This window comes from Triturus cristatus, chromosome 10 (genome assembly GCF_964204655.1).
Source record: "Triturus cristatus chromosome 10, aTriCri1.1, whole genome shotgun sequence".
Lineage (NCBI taxonomy): Eukaryota > Metazoa > Chordata > Amphibia > Caudata > Salamandridae > Triturus > Triturus cristatus.
Genome location: NC_140593.1, coordinates 270,866,262 through 270,883,904, shown reverse-complemented (window position 1 = coordinate 270,883,904; position 17,643 = coordinate 270,866,262).

The window sequence follows — 17,643 nt, the reverse complement described above, 5'->3', positions numbered from 1 at the left end:
GGGACAATTTTTGGCAGATCTCCCTCACCAAAGGCCCATGTCAGGTAGAAAACAAAGCGTTTGCAATATTTCTGGACTACACAGTGGAAGTTCAAAAACAAGCATTTGCAATGCAATAGGTCTCGCATTCACGCGAGTTTGAGCTATTGGCATTGTGAATGGCATTGCCTTTTCTTTATGTTTTGGGTTTTAAAATTTAAATAAAAGGCATTGTCATTTACAATGCTAATAGCTTAAACTCTCACAAATGCGAGACCTATTGCATTGCAACGAGGGGCATTCTCAACTGCTTGTTAGATTTTAAATATCAGAGCAAGAGACCAACCTACGACTTCTTCAAAGTAGTGATAAATAGTACAGTGAAGAAGATGTGTAAGTGTTGTATATTACACAGACACAAAGTGTGAAGTGAGAGGTACATATGATATGAGCTATAAACACTAACAAAGCACTCCAACACCTTCCACTCTGTGATTACACTGTCACAGCTCAGGAGGAAGAGCAGGAGGGGGGCTAGTTCCTGCCCTCTCTGTGATTTGATTGTGCAGTGTGACACTGCGTAATGTCATTACTATCTTTGGCCTAATAAAAACACTCCAGCTGTAGTAGGGCCCTGGCTTCACCTCCTGGTGCAGGGCATGCTGTGCTTTATGGCAGGCATGGAGGGAGGAAGGGATGGTCTCAGCTACTGCTTTGGCCTCATACACTGCCCCTTGCTATTACTAGTGAGCGAGAGGCACTGAGATGGTGGTATTGGAATTGGTGGTATTGGAATTGGTGGTATTGGAATTGGTGATGGTGGTATTGGTGTTATTGGTGGTGGTGGTGGTGGTGGTGGTATTGGTGGTGGTGGTAGTATTGGTGGTGGAATTGGTGGTATTGGTGGTGGTGGTGGTATTGGTGGTGGTGGTAGTGGTGGAGGTGATGGTATTGGTGGTGGCGATATTGGTATTTGTGGTGGTGGTGGTATTAGTATTGGTGGTGGTGGTTGTAATATTGGTGGTGGTGGTACTGGTATTGGTGGTGGTATTGGTGGTATTAGTGGTGTTGGTGGTGGGGTATTGGTGCTGGTGGCATTGGTGGTGGCATTAGTGGTGGTATTGGTATTGGTGATGGTATTGGTTGTGGTGGTGGTATTGGTGTTGGTTGTATTGATGCTGGTTTGGTGATATTGGTGGTGTTGGTGGTATTGGTGGTGGTATTGGTGGTTGAGATGGTCTTGGTGGTGGTGGCATTGTTGGGGGTGGTGGTGGTATTGATATTAGTGGTGGTATTGGTGGTGGTGGTGGTATTGGTGGTGATGGTGGTATTGGTGGTGGTGGTATTGGTGGAGGTATTGGTGGTGGTGGTGGTATTGGTGGTATTGGTGGGGGTGGTATTGGTAGTGGTGGTGGTATTGGTGGTGGCAATGGAATTAGTGGTGGTATTGGTGGTGGCATTGGTAGTGGTGGTATTGGTGGTGGTGGCATTGATGGTGGTATTGGTGGTCGTGGTGGTATTGGTGGTGTGATTAGTGATGATGGTATTGGTTGTGGCATTGGTGTTGGTGGTGGTGGTATTGGTGGTGGTGGTATTGGTAGTGGTGGTTGTATTGGCGGTGGTCGTGGTGGTGTCGGTATTGGTGGTAGTGGGATTAGTGGCATTGGCGGTATTGGTGGTGGTATTGGAGGTGGTGATATTGGTATTGGTGGTGGTATGGGATTGGTGGTGGTGGTATTGGTACTGGTGGTATAGGTGGTGGTGGTATTGGTGTTGGTGGTGGTATTGTTGGTGGTGGTGGTATTGGAGGTGGTGGGGGTAATTGGTGGTGGTAGTGGTATTAATGGTGGTGGTAGTGGTGGTGGTATTGGTGGCAGTGGTATTGGTGTTGGTGATATTGGTGGTGGTGGTGGTATTGGTGATGGTGGTGGTATTGGTGGTGGTGGTATTGGTGTTGGTGGTATTGGTGGTGGTGGTGGTATTGGTGATGGTGGTGGTATTGGTGGTGGTGGTGGTATTGGTGGTGGTGGTATTGGTGGTATTGGTGGTGGTGTTGGTGGTATTGGTGGTGGTGGTGATGGTGTTGGTGGTGGTAGGATTGGGGGTATTGGCATTGGCCATTGTATTGCTATTGGCGGTGTTGGTATTGGTGGTGTTGTTATTGGGGGTGGTGATATTGGTGGTTGTATTAGTGGTGGTGGTATTGGTGGTGGTAGTATTGGTGGTGGTGATGGTATTGGTGATGGCATTGGTGGTGGTGATATTGGTGGTGGTATTGAGGTTGGTGGTATTGGTGGTGGTGGTGGTGGTATTGGTGGTGGTAGTATTGGCATTGGTTTTTGTGGTGGTGGTTGTGGTATTGGGGTGGTGGTGGTATTTGTGGTGGTGGTATTGGTGGTTGTGGTGGTATTAGTGGTGGTGGTAGCATTGGTGGTGGTGGTATTAGTGGTGGTGGTATTGGTGGTGGTGGTGATAGTGGTATTGGTTGTGGTGTTGATGGTGTTGGAGTATTGGTGGTGGTGTAGGTGGTATTGGTGTTGGTGGTATTGATGTTTGTGGGGGTATTGGTGGTGGTGGTATTGGTGGTGGTGGTATTGGTATTGGTGGTGGTATTGGCAGTGGTGGTATTGGTGGTGATATTGGTGGTGGTGGTATTGGTGTTGGTGGTATTGGTGGTGCTGGTGGTATTGGATGTGGTGGTGGTAGCGGTATTGGTGGCATTGGTGGTGGTATTGGTGCTGGTATTGGTGGTGGTGTTGGTGGTGGTGGTATTGGTGGAGGTATTAGTGTTGGTGTTGGTGGTGGGGTTGGTGGAGGTGGTGGTATTGGTGCTGGTATTGGTGGTGGTATTAGTGATGGTGGTGATGGTATTGGTGGTGGTGGTGTTGTTGTTAATAAAATCGTCTTTTGATGGTGGTATTGGTGGTGGTGCCAGTAGTATATGTGGTGGGGCTGTTGGTGGTGGTGGTAGTATTGGCGGTGGTGGTATTAGTGGTGGTGTTGGTGGTGGTGGTATTGGTGATGGTGGTGATGGTATTGGTGGTGGTGGTGGTGGTGTTGTTAATAAAACAGGCTTTTGAACAGGTGGCTTCAGTACAGATGGCATGTAACACAGATGTGCTGCTATCAGCTTCAACCCATTAACACAGGATTATGTGCTACCTGGAATTAACATGACTTTCACTAATCATTTCTAAATCCATTTTACTTGGGGAGAAGTGGGGTTGAAACAGACACAAGATAATGCCGGGCTAAAGTGATTGAAAGCAGGCACCTGTGTTACGGGGCCAGCCGTGCTGCTTAAAAAGACACAAGCAGTTTCAGCTAAAGCAGCGCATGTTCGGCCTGCAGTAAGAGAATATCAATAAAGTAAATAGTGCTACCAGACTAAATAACAGGTCCCGTGTAACAACTGAAGTAAAAGTGCCAGTCGCCATGGTAGAGTAAAAATGATGACAAGGAGGGACTAACAAGCCTATTAACGAATCCGAAGGCAGCCTTTACGAAAGACAATGGCACAAGTTAATGAAATATATGGGAGGAGAGTGGGTGCGGCTTCTCTCCCATACTCTACTACAGCAGTCTTGCAGAGCGAGCAGTGCAAGCGCGCTGCCGCTAGGCTCGACCTAATGAAGAGCATCCAACTACACCGTAACGCACAGTCTTAGGCAGCTGGGCTCAAATATGCACTGATATTCCCAGCTAAACTTAAAGTCATGGAAGGTGACAGGCTGCTCATTTGCTAGTTGGCCCAGAGGCTTGGGAATGGCTGGAGTTCAAAAGGGTGCACCCCCCCTCCCAGATCAACCGGAAACTGTGACAAGTGACACAGGATGTATGCTTACTATTGGAGGAGCAAACAAATGATGGACGGAATGTTGACAATGCAAACAGTCCAGACTGAACTGCCAGGCCAGGTCCTCCATGGACCGGAAACAAGCACCCTGGGATCAGTTTCAGGGTATTTCACCCTTCTTCAGCCACGCTAGCTTGAATCTAGTGGCACAGTGAGCAAGAGACCCACGTCTGGGCATACCCATCCCACTAAGGGCGAAAAGTGTTACAGCGAACAAATGATGGACAGAATGCTGACAATGCAAACATTCTCCCCCAGTCAAAAGATCTGGGTTAAATCCGTCGTTCTTTTGCCCACTACGCCACCCCAGTTTGGACCCAGCCATATGCAAATCGGTCTTGACCCTGTGCCCCATGGCCGAACTACCAGGCCAGGTCCTCCCTGGACCGGAAACAAGCATCCTGGGACCGGTTTCTGGGTATGTCACCCTTCTTTAGTCAGGCTAGCTTGAATCCAGTGGCACAGTGAGCAAGGGACCCATGTCACCCCGAGTGGGCCGGGTATGCCCAGACGTGGATCCCGTGCTCTCCATGCCACTGGAGTCAAGCTATCCTGGCTGATGAGGGCTGTAAGCCCGAAACCGGTCCTAGGTTGCTTGGTTCCAGTCCAGGGAGGACCTGGCCTGGCAGTTCGGGCTGGACTGTTCCCATAGAAAAGGTGTTTTACTCCTTGGGATGGCCTTATCCAATTGCCTTGATGTGCATGGGGCTTGGACAACCCTTCCTCAGATGGGTGGCATTGCTGTGTACTAGGCCGGTCACCCAGGTACACACCGGGGGAGTAGTATGAATGTGGCGCAAACAAAATTTGTCAAAAGTGCCCTCACCCACTAATAGTGGCATGCTTCATCACTGGGCTTTGGTCTGCGCAGGGATGTTGTTAGCAAGCCCAAGGATGAAGCATGCTTCCATTAGTAGGTGATATCACTTTTAACAAAAGTTGTTTGCGACACATTCATCTCTTGTAAACTTCTCTTTCCTCCTATTCCTTTGTGTGTGTTCAGCTGTTCGGTTAGGAGGTTGGTGAAGGAGAGGTACCTCTTTCCCCTTTATTTTTGTGTGGTATTTTTATCTGGTGATGCCTGCGAGGAGGAAACTATACTTGATAATGGACCAAACTGAACATAAACCAGTGCAAATAAAACATCCTTTGGGGCATGGTAACATACAAAAGATAAACAGCCTTGAAGGACTATCAGTCATCATAATAAAAATAAAGCCAATGCATTCAATTGCGTGATTTCTTTATATGGCAAACAGTTACAACAAATTATAATGAACATTTAGTGCAAACAACATTTTGCCCTGTATCACTTTAAACACTCTTTGAAAAGAATGAAATTCAAATAAAGAAAAATTTGAAATGCTAAATAACAATAATAATATTCTAATTTCCGCACATAAATAGAAGGCAAATGATAGCTTTCTTTAAAATGAACAATTTTTAAATAAAAAAATCTTCACAAAATAAAATTTAAATAATGTATTATAATTAGGGCTCCGGGATTTATGGTATTTATTTTTTTGGCATTTCCGTCTGTATTTAGCCATATTTATTTTTTGTCAACTTTATCAGTATTTATTCATATTTATTATGGGTTTTGTGACAAAAGTAAAGCTGAAACTGGTACATTTCCACATGTATTTAACCAATAAATATGCAGTCATGCTTGAATACCTGCCAGGTTTCAGCGAAATGAACACCCGCATAAGATAAATCAATGCACTTCCATGAAAATATGCACATTTCAGTATCAGCCTTGTGCATAGCTACTGCTGTTTAAGCCTCTTTACTAAAATTCCTTTCTTTTTTTAACCCCCTTACCTATCAATCCACACAGTTATTGGCCTGGCAGTCAAGGCAAAGTGTATTTAAAATCAGTCAAAAAGCACCCAATTTCCGTTTTTATCCACTTTTAAAAATAAATACAGTCAAGAAAATAAGTGTTTTCTGTCTGTATTCATCTGTAAAAATCAGTAAAAACGGAAAACAAGGAGCCTTAATTATAATTAAATTACTTTGCAGCTATGCAATTTTTATAACTTGCTCCTAAAATGAAAGAAATTCAAATCAATATATATTCCTAAAATAACTTAAAAACTATTTAAAAATCTAAAAAAAAAATGTAAACAAAATTATAATGATTTTTAGCAATAGTATTATATCTCCTGCACAATATAAAAATGTTCTTTAAATCCGAGAAATGAATATCAATGATTACATTTTAAACTGCTTCCTGCCCTCGTCTCCTAATTTGTTTTCAGAATATTAAAAAAAATATATTATTTATTAATGTATTACAATAAAAATATTTCCCACCCCTTCCCGCAATTTATCTTTTATCACCCGCTCCTAAAACGAACAAAATTCTAAATATTATAATTTTAAAATACTTTTTTAAAGAAAACTACAATTTAGAATTGTTTTTTATAAATATAAAAGCATAATTATTTTGAGCAATTTGTTAAATATTGTATACAATGAGGACATTTTTAGGTCGAGCTTAAGCGTAAAGACCTCTTGTACACTTTAGTATACTTCTCTTGTGGGATTAAAGCCATCCCCCTGCTTTTGATTTGTTTGTTTTGGTGTCCTTTAAAAATCCTTGCTTGCTAGTGGTCAGTCCTGCCTCTTTGTCCCTCCTTTTCCTCCCAGGCAGCAGGGCCTAAGTACTGTCTCATTCCACTATGGTTCTTTATCTGTTCTTTGGGGGACTATATTTTTCTTGGTTTCGTGCTCTGTTATTGTTTGCCTGTGTTCAGCTTTGATGCCATAGCTGCTTACATGTAAATATAGCATTCCTCCCTACCACCTACTCTTAATGCTACAGTTGTATTAGTGCTGCTTCCCGCACCATGCCTCCCGCTCCATTGCTGGTATTTTTTTTTGTCTTCTTATGCTGCTGTTAGAAGTTTCAGTCGCAAACTAGTTTTCTGGTCCTATCTTTCTCTTTTAAAGACAGGGGGACTGTAATGTAAAAAAACAAACGGGGGAAAGGTGATGGACTGCCTTTTTCAATGACTGTCGATTATTGTTTTATTTTTCCTACTTTTATAAAGAGAACAAATATAGAGTTTTTTTCTAGATGTTATATATGCCTGCAGCTTTACTTACGTATGCTTTACTTACCTATACATTTTATGCTATTTTGTATTTTGTATGAGTTTCAAGGTGCAGCTTCTTTTAACCTGAGGTCCTTTACGGGAGAATATTTACACTGCCTCGTTTTTTCCCTTGCTCTCCTTTTCCTTTTCCCTTATGCTTCTCTCCCCCTCATTTTCCAGGGTTGCTCTCCTTCTTACTGCTGGCTCGGGTGTATATATAGCCGTCGCTACACGAGGATTATTTGATTGTTACGAATGGAGTGAATTTTGACTCCATTCGTCTAGGGGTATCGCAGAGGTCTACACACTATTGACTTCGGATTCTTTGGCGAATCCTTGGTGAGTGGCAGAGAGGTAGAGAGGCTCCTTACCTGTACATCGTTGAGACGCTTTCCTCTCCGTGTTGGGGTGGACGAATTTTTCCTTTTCCCGCCGCCGCTGCTGCTGCTGGTTTGGCCGCCACACGTTGGGAGTACAGGACTACGCCTCCCAGGATTCCAGACGACACCGCCCCCACCCGTCAGCACTTCCGCACCCGGAGGCGCTAAATTCAAACGGCTCCCTCGGTGGAGCGGGAATCTTTGGCGAATCCTTGGTGAGTGGGAGAGAGGCAGAGAGGCTCCTTACCTGTACATCGTTGAGACGCTTTCCTCTCCGTGTTGGAGCGGATGCATTTTTCCTTTTCCCGCCGCCGCTGCTGCTGCTGGTTTGGCCGCCACACGTTGGGAGTACAGGACTACGCCTCCCAGGATTCCAGATGACACCGCACTCACCCGTCAGCACTTCCGCGCCCGGAGGCCCTAAATTCAAACGGCTCCCTCGGTGGAGCGGGAATCTTTGGCGAATCCTTGGTGAGTGGCAGAGAGGTAGAGAGGCTCCTTACCTGTACATCGTTGAGACGCTTTCCTCTCCGTGTTGGGGCGGACACATTTTTCCTTTTCCCGCCGCCGCTGCTGCTGCTGGTTTGGCCGCCACACGTTGGGAGTACAGGACTACGCCTCCCAGGATTCCAGACTACACCGCCCCCACCCGTCAGCACTTCTGCGCCCGGAGGCGCTAAATTCAAACGGCTCCCTCGGTGGAGCGGGAATCTTTGGTGAATCCTTGGTGAGTGGCAGAGAGGTAGAGAGGCTCCTTACCTGTACATCGTTGAGACGCTTTCCTCTCCGTGTTGGGGTGGACGAATTTTTCCTTTTCCCGCCGCCGCTGCTGCTGCTGGTTTGGCCGCCACACGTTGGGAGTACAGGACTACGCCTCCCAGGATTCCAGACGACACCGCCCCCACCCGTCAGCACTTCCGCGCCCGGAGGCGCTAAATTCAAACGGCTCCCTCGGTGGAGCGGGAATCTTTGGCGAATCCTTGGTGAGTGGCAGAGAGGCAGAGAGGCTCCTTACCTGTACATCGTTGAGATGCTTTCCTCTCCGTGTTGGAGCGGATGCATTTTTCCTTTTCCCGCCGCCGCTGCTGCTGCTGGTTTGGCCGCCACACGTTGGGAGTACAGGACTACGCCTCCCAGGATTCCAGATGACACCGCACTCACCCGTCAGCACTTCCGCGCCCGGAGGCCCTAAATTCAAACGGCTCCCTCGGTGGAGCGGGAATCTTTGGCGAATCCTTGGTGAGTGGCAGAGAGGTAGAGAGGCTCCTTACCTGTACATCGTTGAGACGCTTTCCTCTCCGTGTTGGGGCGGACACATTTTTCCTTTTCCCGCCGCCGCTGCTGCTGCTGGTTTGGCCGCCACACGTTGGGAGTACAGGACTACGCCTCCCAGGATTCCAGACTACACCGCCCCCACCTGTCAGCACTTCTGCGCCCGGAGGCGCTAAATTCAAACGGCTCCCTCGGTGGAGCGGGAATCTTTGGTGAATCCTTGGTGAGTGGCAGAGAGGTAGAGAGGCTCCTTACCTGTACATCGTTGAGACGCTTTCCTCTCCGTGTTGGGGCGGACGCATTTTTCCTTTTCCCGCCGCCGCTGCTGCTGCTGGTTTGGCCGCCACACGTTGGGAGTACAGGACTACGCCTCCCAGGATTCCAGACGACACCGCCCCCACCCGTCAGCACTTCCATGCCCGGAGGCGCTAAATTCAAACATCTTCCTCTGCGTCGCGGGATGCGCGCGGGCGGCGCCGGGCTAAGCCCGGGCAAAGGGCGGGCCGTCTGTGGCCGTCCGGGCCAGGAGGTGGCAGGGCAGGGCCACATCACTTGGTCAGACCTTTGAAACCGTGCGCCTAGCTGTGATTAGTAAGTGACTTTGAGGACTTGGTCTATTTCTAAGCTACTGCCTCTGTCCTGTTCTTGACGTTTCCATTGTTGTCACTAAACATGGGCAAGTCCAAGTCTGCCCCTGCACATAATGTCCCGCAATCCAATAGTACTGTTCATACCCCCATTCCTAGTTTGACAGCTATCGACCGGATGCTGCAAAAAACTATTGGGGTGGTTTCCTCAGCCATTGAAAGTACCGAGAGGCGCCTGTCGCTTCCTGCTGGTACGCTCCCTCCTCTTTCTGCTAATAACATCTCGCTGTTAACATCCAATCCACAGGAGTCGTTATTAATTCCATCTTTTATTGGGCTCCCAGAAGTTCGCTCTTTGCAAATATCGGGGGACAATTCAAAATCCCTTCCGCTGGCACAACCAGAGCTCATTCCAGCGGAATCCAGGTTATCTTTGTCCCCTGCTATTTTTCCTAGCGAACAACTCTCTGACCATTCTTTTGAGAACTCTATGGCTGATGTGGGAGTAGTACCACCTATAAGCCCTATTGTAATTTCTGGATGTGAACAGACTATTAATAATGACTCGTCACGTATGAAAACTAGGGGGTTAAAAGCGAAACGGAAGCAAAATCACTGCACCAAGGAAGGGAAATCTTTGATTAACACAAAGGGAAAGGGTCCCCTTAAACCACGTAACACTACTAGCAATCCTACAGAAAAAGTGAAAAAGGCCACTAATAACACACTAGCTATCCCCCATACTACTAATACAAGTGACCCACTAACGGGGGAAGGTTTCTGGGCGAAAATGGAGAATTTGATAATGTCTTTTGTGGAACCCATTATGGTGAAATTGTCAAATATTGAAGTTAGGATTACCCATATGGAGGGATTAACTAAGGCAGAATTACCTCCGAAGCGGCCAAATGATCTTGTATCTCTCGATCAGTTGCCCGTGGTGAAAGGTAACCCTTCTATTATTCCACAGCCGGACGAAATTTGTGTACAGCAGGCTCCTGCCAGATTGGAAGATTCCAATACGACGGGACAGCAGGTATTGGGACCTTCTCTATCTGTGCAAAACAATTTTCCATCTGTCTTAGGGGCAGCTGTTGATGCCAGGGAGGCCATTTCTATTCCGACACCCAGGCTCCCTACCATAAATTTGCCTCCAGAAGCTCTACCATATACTGTGGTGTTAGTTAATGTCCCTCCCCTTCCCCTTAATGTTCAAGAGCATTGGTCAAACTTGAGAAATAAAGCCCTATATTTCTTATCAGTTAAATTTGGGTCAAATGGTGCATTGTTCTCCAATTTTAAGATGGCCAGAAGAGTTGGATGGATTGGTTCATCTACCAAAACATTCAGAGGGGACTGTGTGATACTTTCATTCCGGTCACCCCCTCTGGTTAATGATATCTTGGGGAGGTGTTATTCTGGCCAACTTCTTACTGATCACGTAAATATTGTTCCACTTGCTTATTTTTACTCTTCTCCATGGCAGGAAAGGATGCGAGGTTTTCGTCCCTTATTTTCTAACCAGGGGTACCTTGAGGAAGGGAGATTTGCTGTCCCAATTTCTAACCGATATGATATTCTCAGTGGTTTGGATAATAATGATTGACAGCAAACTAGTGTTCCACTTAGTACTTGGATATCTGCATCGACCATTATCCCGCTTCCTGACCCCCTGGTTACTATTAATGGTGAATCCAGTATAGTTAGCTCGTGCTCTGGAACCGATGGTATATTGAGTGGGGATGAAATGCCGGCTGATTATACTGAAGACACGAGAGGGAATGGTTCAACTTCTTTGAGGACAGATCCCACTTTAGATCCTACCCTGGACCTCCCTATTTGTCCTGCGAGTAACACCTTGTTTTGTAATATATGTTCTTGGAATATTGCTGGAATTAAATCTAAAATTGGTAACCCTTTATGGCAAAATTTTATATACCAGCAAGAACTTATTTGTTTCCAAGAAACATGGTCAGAGGACCCAGTTCATATCAACGGGTTTATAACACTCCATACCCCAGCAGTGAACTCTGCACATGGCAGAGCTAAAGGAGGCTTGACAACCTATGTATCCAATAACCTGCTTTTATCAAAGATATTGGAGCCAGTTAAAGATCCCTATTTCCAACTCTTGACCTTGGTTTTCACCACAGCTACCCCGATTGTTCTTATCAATTTCTATAATAATTTTCCCTTGGAGGACGCCTCTACTATACTTAACAAATTGGCTATATTAGTGTCCCAACAAGAAAAATCCTTTGGACACACTATGATGATCCTCCTGTTGGGTGACTTTAACTGTACCCTGTGTTCTATGGCGATTGATAAGAGATGTATCGTGGGGCGTGAAGATGGAGTGAGTTCTTTACATTTTAATCACTCCCACTTAGGAGATCTTTATAATGAATTCCTGGGTCAATTTGATTTGGGTTTCCTAAATGAAACTTCTATTAACCCCTTCCCTCTCCCACCAACTTTCAATGGCCGTGGTTGTTCCTCGACCATTGACTTTGCACTTTCCACCATTCGGCATGCCGAAAGGATCACTAAATTTAGCGTCTCTGATATGGCGCTAAGTGATCATTTTCCTTTATGCCTAACTATGTCCATCCCCAAGAGGACGATTTCAAAAGATAGCTACAGGGACATATTGTGGGAGAATTTGACCATTGGTTGTACCAACGGTTATTCCCTTAAATGGGAGAATGTTGATCAACCTAAAGTATTAACTTCCATTATAAACAAATGTGCCCCTGAGTTGTTGACTTGTTTATCGGAGGATGCTACCCCTGATAAAATCCTTGCTTCTTTCTCCATAATCTGCGATCAAATTAAATCTTCCTTGATGAGGAAATGCAAAAGTAACAGAGCACCGAGGGATGGTTGGTTTAACTCTAGTTGTACTAGAGCATATTCACATTTAAAGAAAACGCTTGCTAGCCGCCCCAGGTGTATAGAGGATATATGCAGAGCAAGGTCAACATATAAATCAGCCCTAAAAGAGAGGAAAGATGAGCTAAGGAAAGAATCTTGGGAAGCGTTGCATCAGGCTTCGGTTGGCAATGACTGTGCAAGGTTCTGGAAAATTATTAGAAATCCCTTTCTTAGTGAAGAGGTCTGCCCCTCTATTGAGATAGCCATACCAGAGGACAAATGGATTGATCACTTTTCCAAAGTCTATGAGGGAGAGGCTATGTCCTATTCCCCATGTAAACCTACGGACCACCCTCTTTTGGGCAACATGCAGTTCTCCCTAAAGGAGGTTGAAAAAGCCATATCTATGAGCAAGGGAGGTAAGGCTCCTGGTCCCGACGGCGTACCTATAGATGTGTTCAAGACTCTACCGTCTTTGTGGGCCCCCCTTCTGGTCCAGGTGCTAAACGCCAGTTGCAGGACGGACTTACTACCCTCTTGGGTGGAGTCGATAATAGTCCCAATTTATAAAAAGGGGGATAGACATGACCCGGGTTGTTACAGACCCATTTCCCTTTTAGACTCTTATACTAAAATAGTTGGACGTGTAATCCTGGATCGCTTACTTTCATGGGTTGAGAATAATTCTGTCCTATCCGACCTACAATACGGATTTCGTTCTGGTTTAGGTACAGTGGAACAGGGTCTTAATTTTTTGATGCTGACTGGGAAGTATACCAGGGCTAAGAGGGAGAATCTGTTTGTGGCCTTTGTTGACCTCTCAGCCGCCTTTGATTGTGTGGTTCACTCTAAATTATGGACACTTTTGGATCAAATTGGGGTTGAAGATAATATAATTTATTTTCTTAAATGTTTTTATAGCGAGGCATTTGCCCGCGTTCGCTATGGGCGAAAGGGTGAACGCACGGGAAAAATCCTAATCAGGAGCGGTGTCAGGCAGGGTTGTGTATTGGCACCACTCCTTTTTAATCTATATATTAATGGATTAGAGAAGGCCCTGTGCAATTCAAGTCTTGACCCCCCATATGCAGCTGGTCGTCCAATACCGCTATTAATGTATGCGGATGACGCTGTTTTAATGTCTCGTACCCAAGAGGGTCTACAGCGTGTGGTGGAGAGTTTCGCCCTCTTCATGAAAGATCTGGGCTTACGAGTTAACATAGCCAAAACCTTCATCATGCGCTGCGGCAGACGCCCCAAAATTAAAAAGCCTATATCCATTGAGGGTCAGCAATTATTGAGCACGAAGCAATTCTCTTACCTGGGTATTTTATTTACTGAGAAGGATGTCTGGGGTGAGGCTATATTAGCCAAAAAACTGTCAATGAATCGTGTAATTGCCGCCCTTAGATCCTTCACGAGGAAATTAGGCACCAGACCTCCTACTGAATTAATTAAGATCTATAAAGCTAAATGCGTTTCTGGCGCAATGTACGGTAGCGGGATCTGGGGCTTTGCTGATACCTCTCAGCTCCAGGTACTTGAAAATTGTTTCCTAAAAAACAAATGTATACTTGCAGTTCCAAGGAGTTCCTCAAACCATATTTGCCACTCGGAATTGGGACTCCATTTTATATCCGATCTTATTAAGTTGGAACCGATATTACTCTGGCATAGGGTATGGACAAATGAAGAAACCAAACTCAACAGAGACATACTGGCTGACGCTCTTAAACTAGACGGACACTTAAGGATACCGTGGCTGAATTATGTACGTAAATTCCTAAGTGATATTGGCAAATTGGATTATTTTTTAAAACCTCAAACTATGCTTGCTATTTCCCGGAAAGAGTTCAAAAAAGAGGGTTTACTCTTTCTAGAATCCTTAAGAATTACTACAGAGATTATAAAACCCACTGTTTTAAACCATCAAATAATGTTAACATCTTTTAATATTCAACCCTATTTGACCCATGTCCCGGGTAACTATGATAGATTTGTATTAACCCGTCTAAGGATGGGACTGTTCCACAGACTGGTTAGCTTCCCATCTGTTAACAACTGGTCTCATGTATTACCTCCCTGTCCCTGTGATGGAAGTTCTCCCCAAAGCACTATCAATGTTGTTCTATTCTGTAAATGTTATCATCAAATGAGGTCTGTGCAATTATTACCTTTTTTAAGAGAGCTCGGGCATCGGCAATGCCGCCCGGCTATGTACGATATTCAACGTTTGGACAATCACCTCTGCGTTGCAATAATTACACTGTACTTAAAGAAAGTGATCTCTATTAGCAAAAGAATAACTGTATAAATGGTAGTCTCCTCTATTCCATTCCGATCATGCGCTTCTCAAAGGTTATGATATTATTTATGTACTTTTTTAATGAATTGTAATGTTTTGTTATTTATACTGTATAAATAACAAAACATTACAACCAGCAATTTTACCTATCAGTGAAAGAATCAAATGCAGCCAAAATATCAAATATGATTTTGATGTTTCCTGATTCTCTACAGTTTATAAAATAATTAAACAAGACCTAAAACATGCTTCTAAACCCTGCATCTTGAGACCAAAGACCACAAAACTGAAAAAAACAAAAGGAACAAAAAACAATATTTTAGAGGCATCACTAAACAACAAGACTCAAGCAGAGTAATGTTAGCCCAGTCTTTCTTACTGCTAGCTTGTATAACAAAGTTATATTGTATTGGCCGCTTCAGGAAGAAAACAAATGACTCTTTCACACTCATTTTCCTTTCTTTGAATGGCATTTAGTTTGTGGTTGTGCAGGTGTTTTTTCAGTGTTTATATGTTTTCACTGGTGAGGGCTATTTCTCTGTCAGTGGGGTTTTATCGGTTATTATAGGTTTAAACCTAAAACCCCACAGCCTATTTATACACTTTTATGATTGTTTTTATCCTACAATCGAATAAAGTTATTTGACTTGACTTGACTTGACTTCGGATTCCATAGGAATATCCCCTTTTTCTTGCTCGGGTGGAACTTTGGACTACATTGATATCTATAGACGCACGCCACCTATATATATAAATAAGCGTACTGTGATGGGTGTGATACTCTGACTGCGATTCCAAATACATATTTTGGGATTGTTCTCTACATATCATTGTGATTCACACCAACTAGGAAGTTATTGCAACTCCCCGAAACCAGTTGAAATATTATTTTGACTCCTTATAGGTATTATCTCGTGTTCCTATTGGGATTTGAAATCACACCAATTGGGCTGACTGTCGCCTCGACTGTGAAAGTGGGACTTGTTTGACATTGAAGTATCTTGCCATGATGAGGTTCCTATTAAAGGAACGAAACGCGTTGGCTGTTGTCCTGTCGTTTAACTTGAGAAGAATAAAGACATCTGATTAGAACATACTGGCTGTTGTGATTCCATCCCTGGTGCTGCCTTCACTTCTTTCAATTTATGTCTCTGGATTTCCAGTGAGACCCAACTGCATCAGGTCTCGGAGGCTATTGGCACAGGACCTTAAAATATTGTGGACATTAAAATAGAGGTGCCGAACGTATAGTCAGCTGTAGATTCGTTATGCTTTGGGTTTTTTTCTAGATTGTATATGCCTGCAGCTTTACTTACCTATGCTTTACTTACCAAAACATTTTATGCAATTTTGTGTTTTGTATGAGTTTCAAGGTGCAGCTTCTTTTAACCTGAGGTCCTTTACGGGAGAATATTTACACTACCTTGTTTTTTCCCTTGCTCTCCATCCTTTTCCCTTATGCTTCTCTCCCCCTCATTCTCCATCCTTGTGCCTCATGCTGCCATCCTCCTCACTCTCCATCCTTGTGCCCCATGCTGCTCTTCTCATCACTCTCCTTCCTTGTGCCTCATGCTGCTCTTTTCCTCCTCACTCTCCTTCCTTGTACCTCCTGCTTCTCATCTCACTCTCCTTCCGCGTGCCTCATTCAGCTTTCCTCCTCTCTCTCCTTCCTTGTGCCTCACACTGCTCTTCTCTTCCTCATTCTCCTTCCGCATGCCTCATGCTGCTCTTCTCCTCACTCTCCTCCCTTGTGCCTCACGCTTCTGTTTTCCTCTTCCTCACTGTCCTTCCTTGTGCATCATGCTGCTCTCCTCACTCTCTGTCCTTGTCTCTCACACTGCTGTTCTCCTCACTGTCCTTTCGCATGCCTCATGCTAGTCTTCTCCACACTCTCCTTATGCATTTCTCACACTGATCTTCTCCTCTCTCTCCTGCGTGCCTCACACTGCTCTTCTCATCACTCTTTGGCCTTGTGCCTCATGTTGCTCTTCTCCCCACTCTCCTTCCTTGTGCCTCAAGCTGCTCTCCTCCTCTCCCTCCTTCCTTGTGCCTCAAACTGCTCTTCTCTTCCTCACTCTCCTTCCTTGTGTCTCACGCTGCTCTTCTCCTCATTCTCCTTCCTTGTGCCTCACGCTTCTCTTCCCCTCCTTCTCACTCTCCTTCCTTATGCCTCACGCTGCTCTCCTTCTCTCTCTGTCCTTGTCCCTCACGCTGCTCTTCTCCCCACTCTCCTTTCACGTGCCTTACACTGCTCTTCTCATCACTCTCCTTCCAAGTGCCCCACGTTGATCTTCTCCTCTCTGTCCTTCTGCATGCCTCACACTGCTCTTCTCATCACTCCCCATCCTTCTGCCTCATGTTGTTCTTCTCCTGCTCACTCTCCTTCATTGTGCCTCACGCTGCTCTCCTTTTCACTACCAGTCCTTGTACTTCATGCTGCTCTTCTCCTCACTCTCCGTCCTTGTGCTTCTTGTGGCTCTTCTCCTCAATCTCCTTCCTTTTGCCTCATGCTGCTCTTCTGGTCACTCTCATACTTTTGCATCATGCTGTACTCCTCCTCACTCTCTGTCCCTGTGCTTCATGCTGCCCGTCTCCTCACTCTCTGTCCTTGTGCCTCACGCTGCTCTTCTCATTCTCACTCTCCTTCCTTGTGCCTCACACTGCTCTTCTCCTCCTCACTCTCCTTCCTTGTGCTTCATGCAGCTCTCTTCCTCACTCTCCTTCCTTGTGCCTCACGCTGCTCATCTCCTCACTTGCCGTCCTTGTGCCTCACGCTATTTTTCTCCTCCTCACTGTCTGCCCTTGTGCCTCACTCTGGTCTTCTCCTACTCACTGTCCACCTGTGTGCCTTACACTGCTCTTCTCCTCACTCTCCTTCCTTGTGCCTCGCGCTGCTCATTTCCTCACTCTCCTTCCTTGTGCCTCATGCTGCTCATCCCCTCACTCTCCTTCCTTGTGCCTCACACTGTTCTTCTCCTCATTATCCTTCCTGGTGCCTCACGCTGTTCTTTTTATTCTCCTTCCTTGTACCTCATGCTGCTCTCCTCCTCACTCTCCTTCCTTGTGCCTCATGCTGCTCATCTCCCCACTCTCCTTCCTTGTGTCTCACACTGCTCTACTCTTCTTCTCACTCTCTTGCCTTGTGCCTCCTGCTGCTCTTCTCACTCTCCTTACTTGTGTGTCATGCTGCGCTGCACCTCCTCACTCACCTTCTTTGTGCTTCATGCTGCTCCACAACTAACAATTTCAATCCAATCTACATAATTCCTCTGGACACCCCATGCAT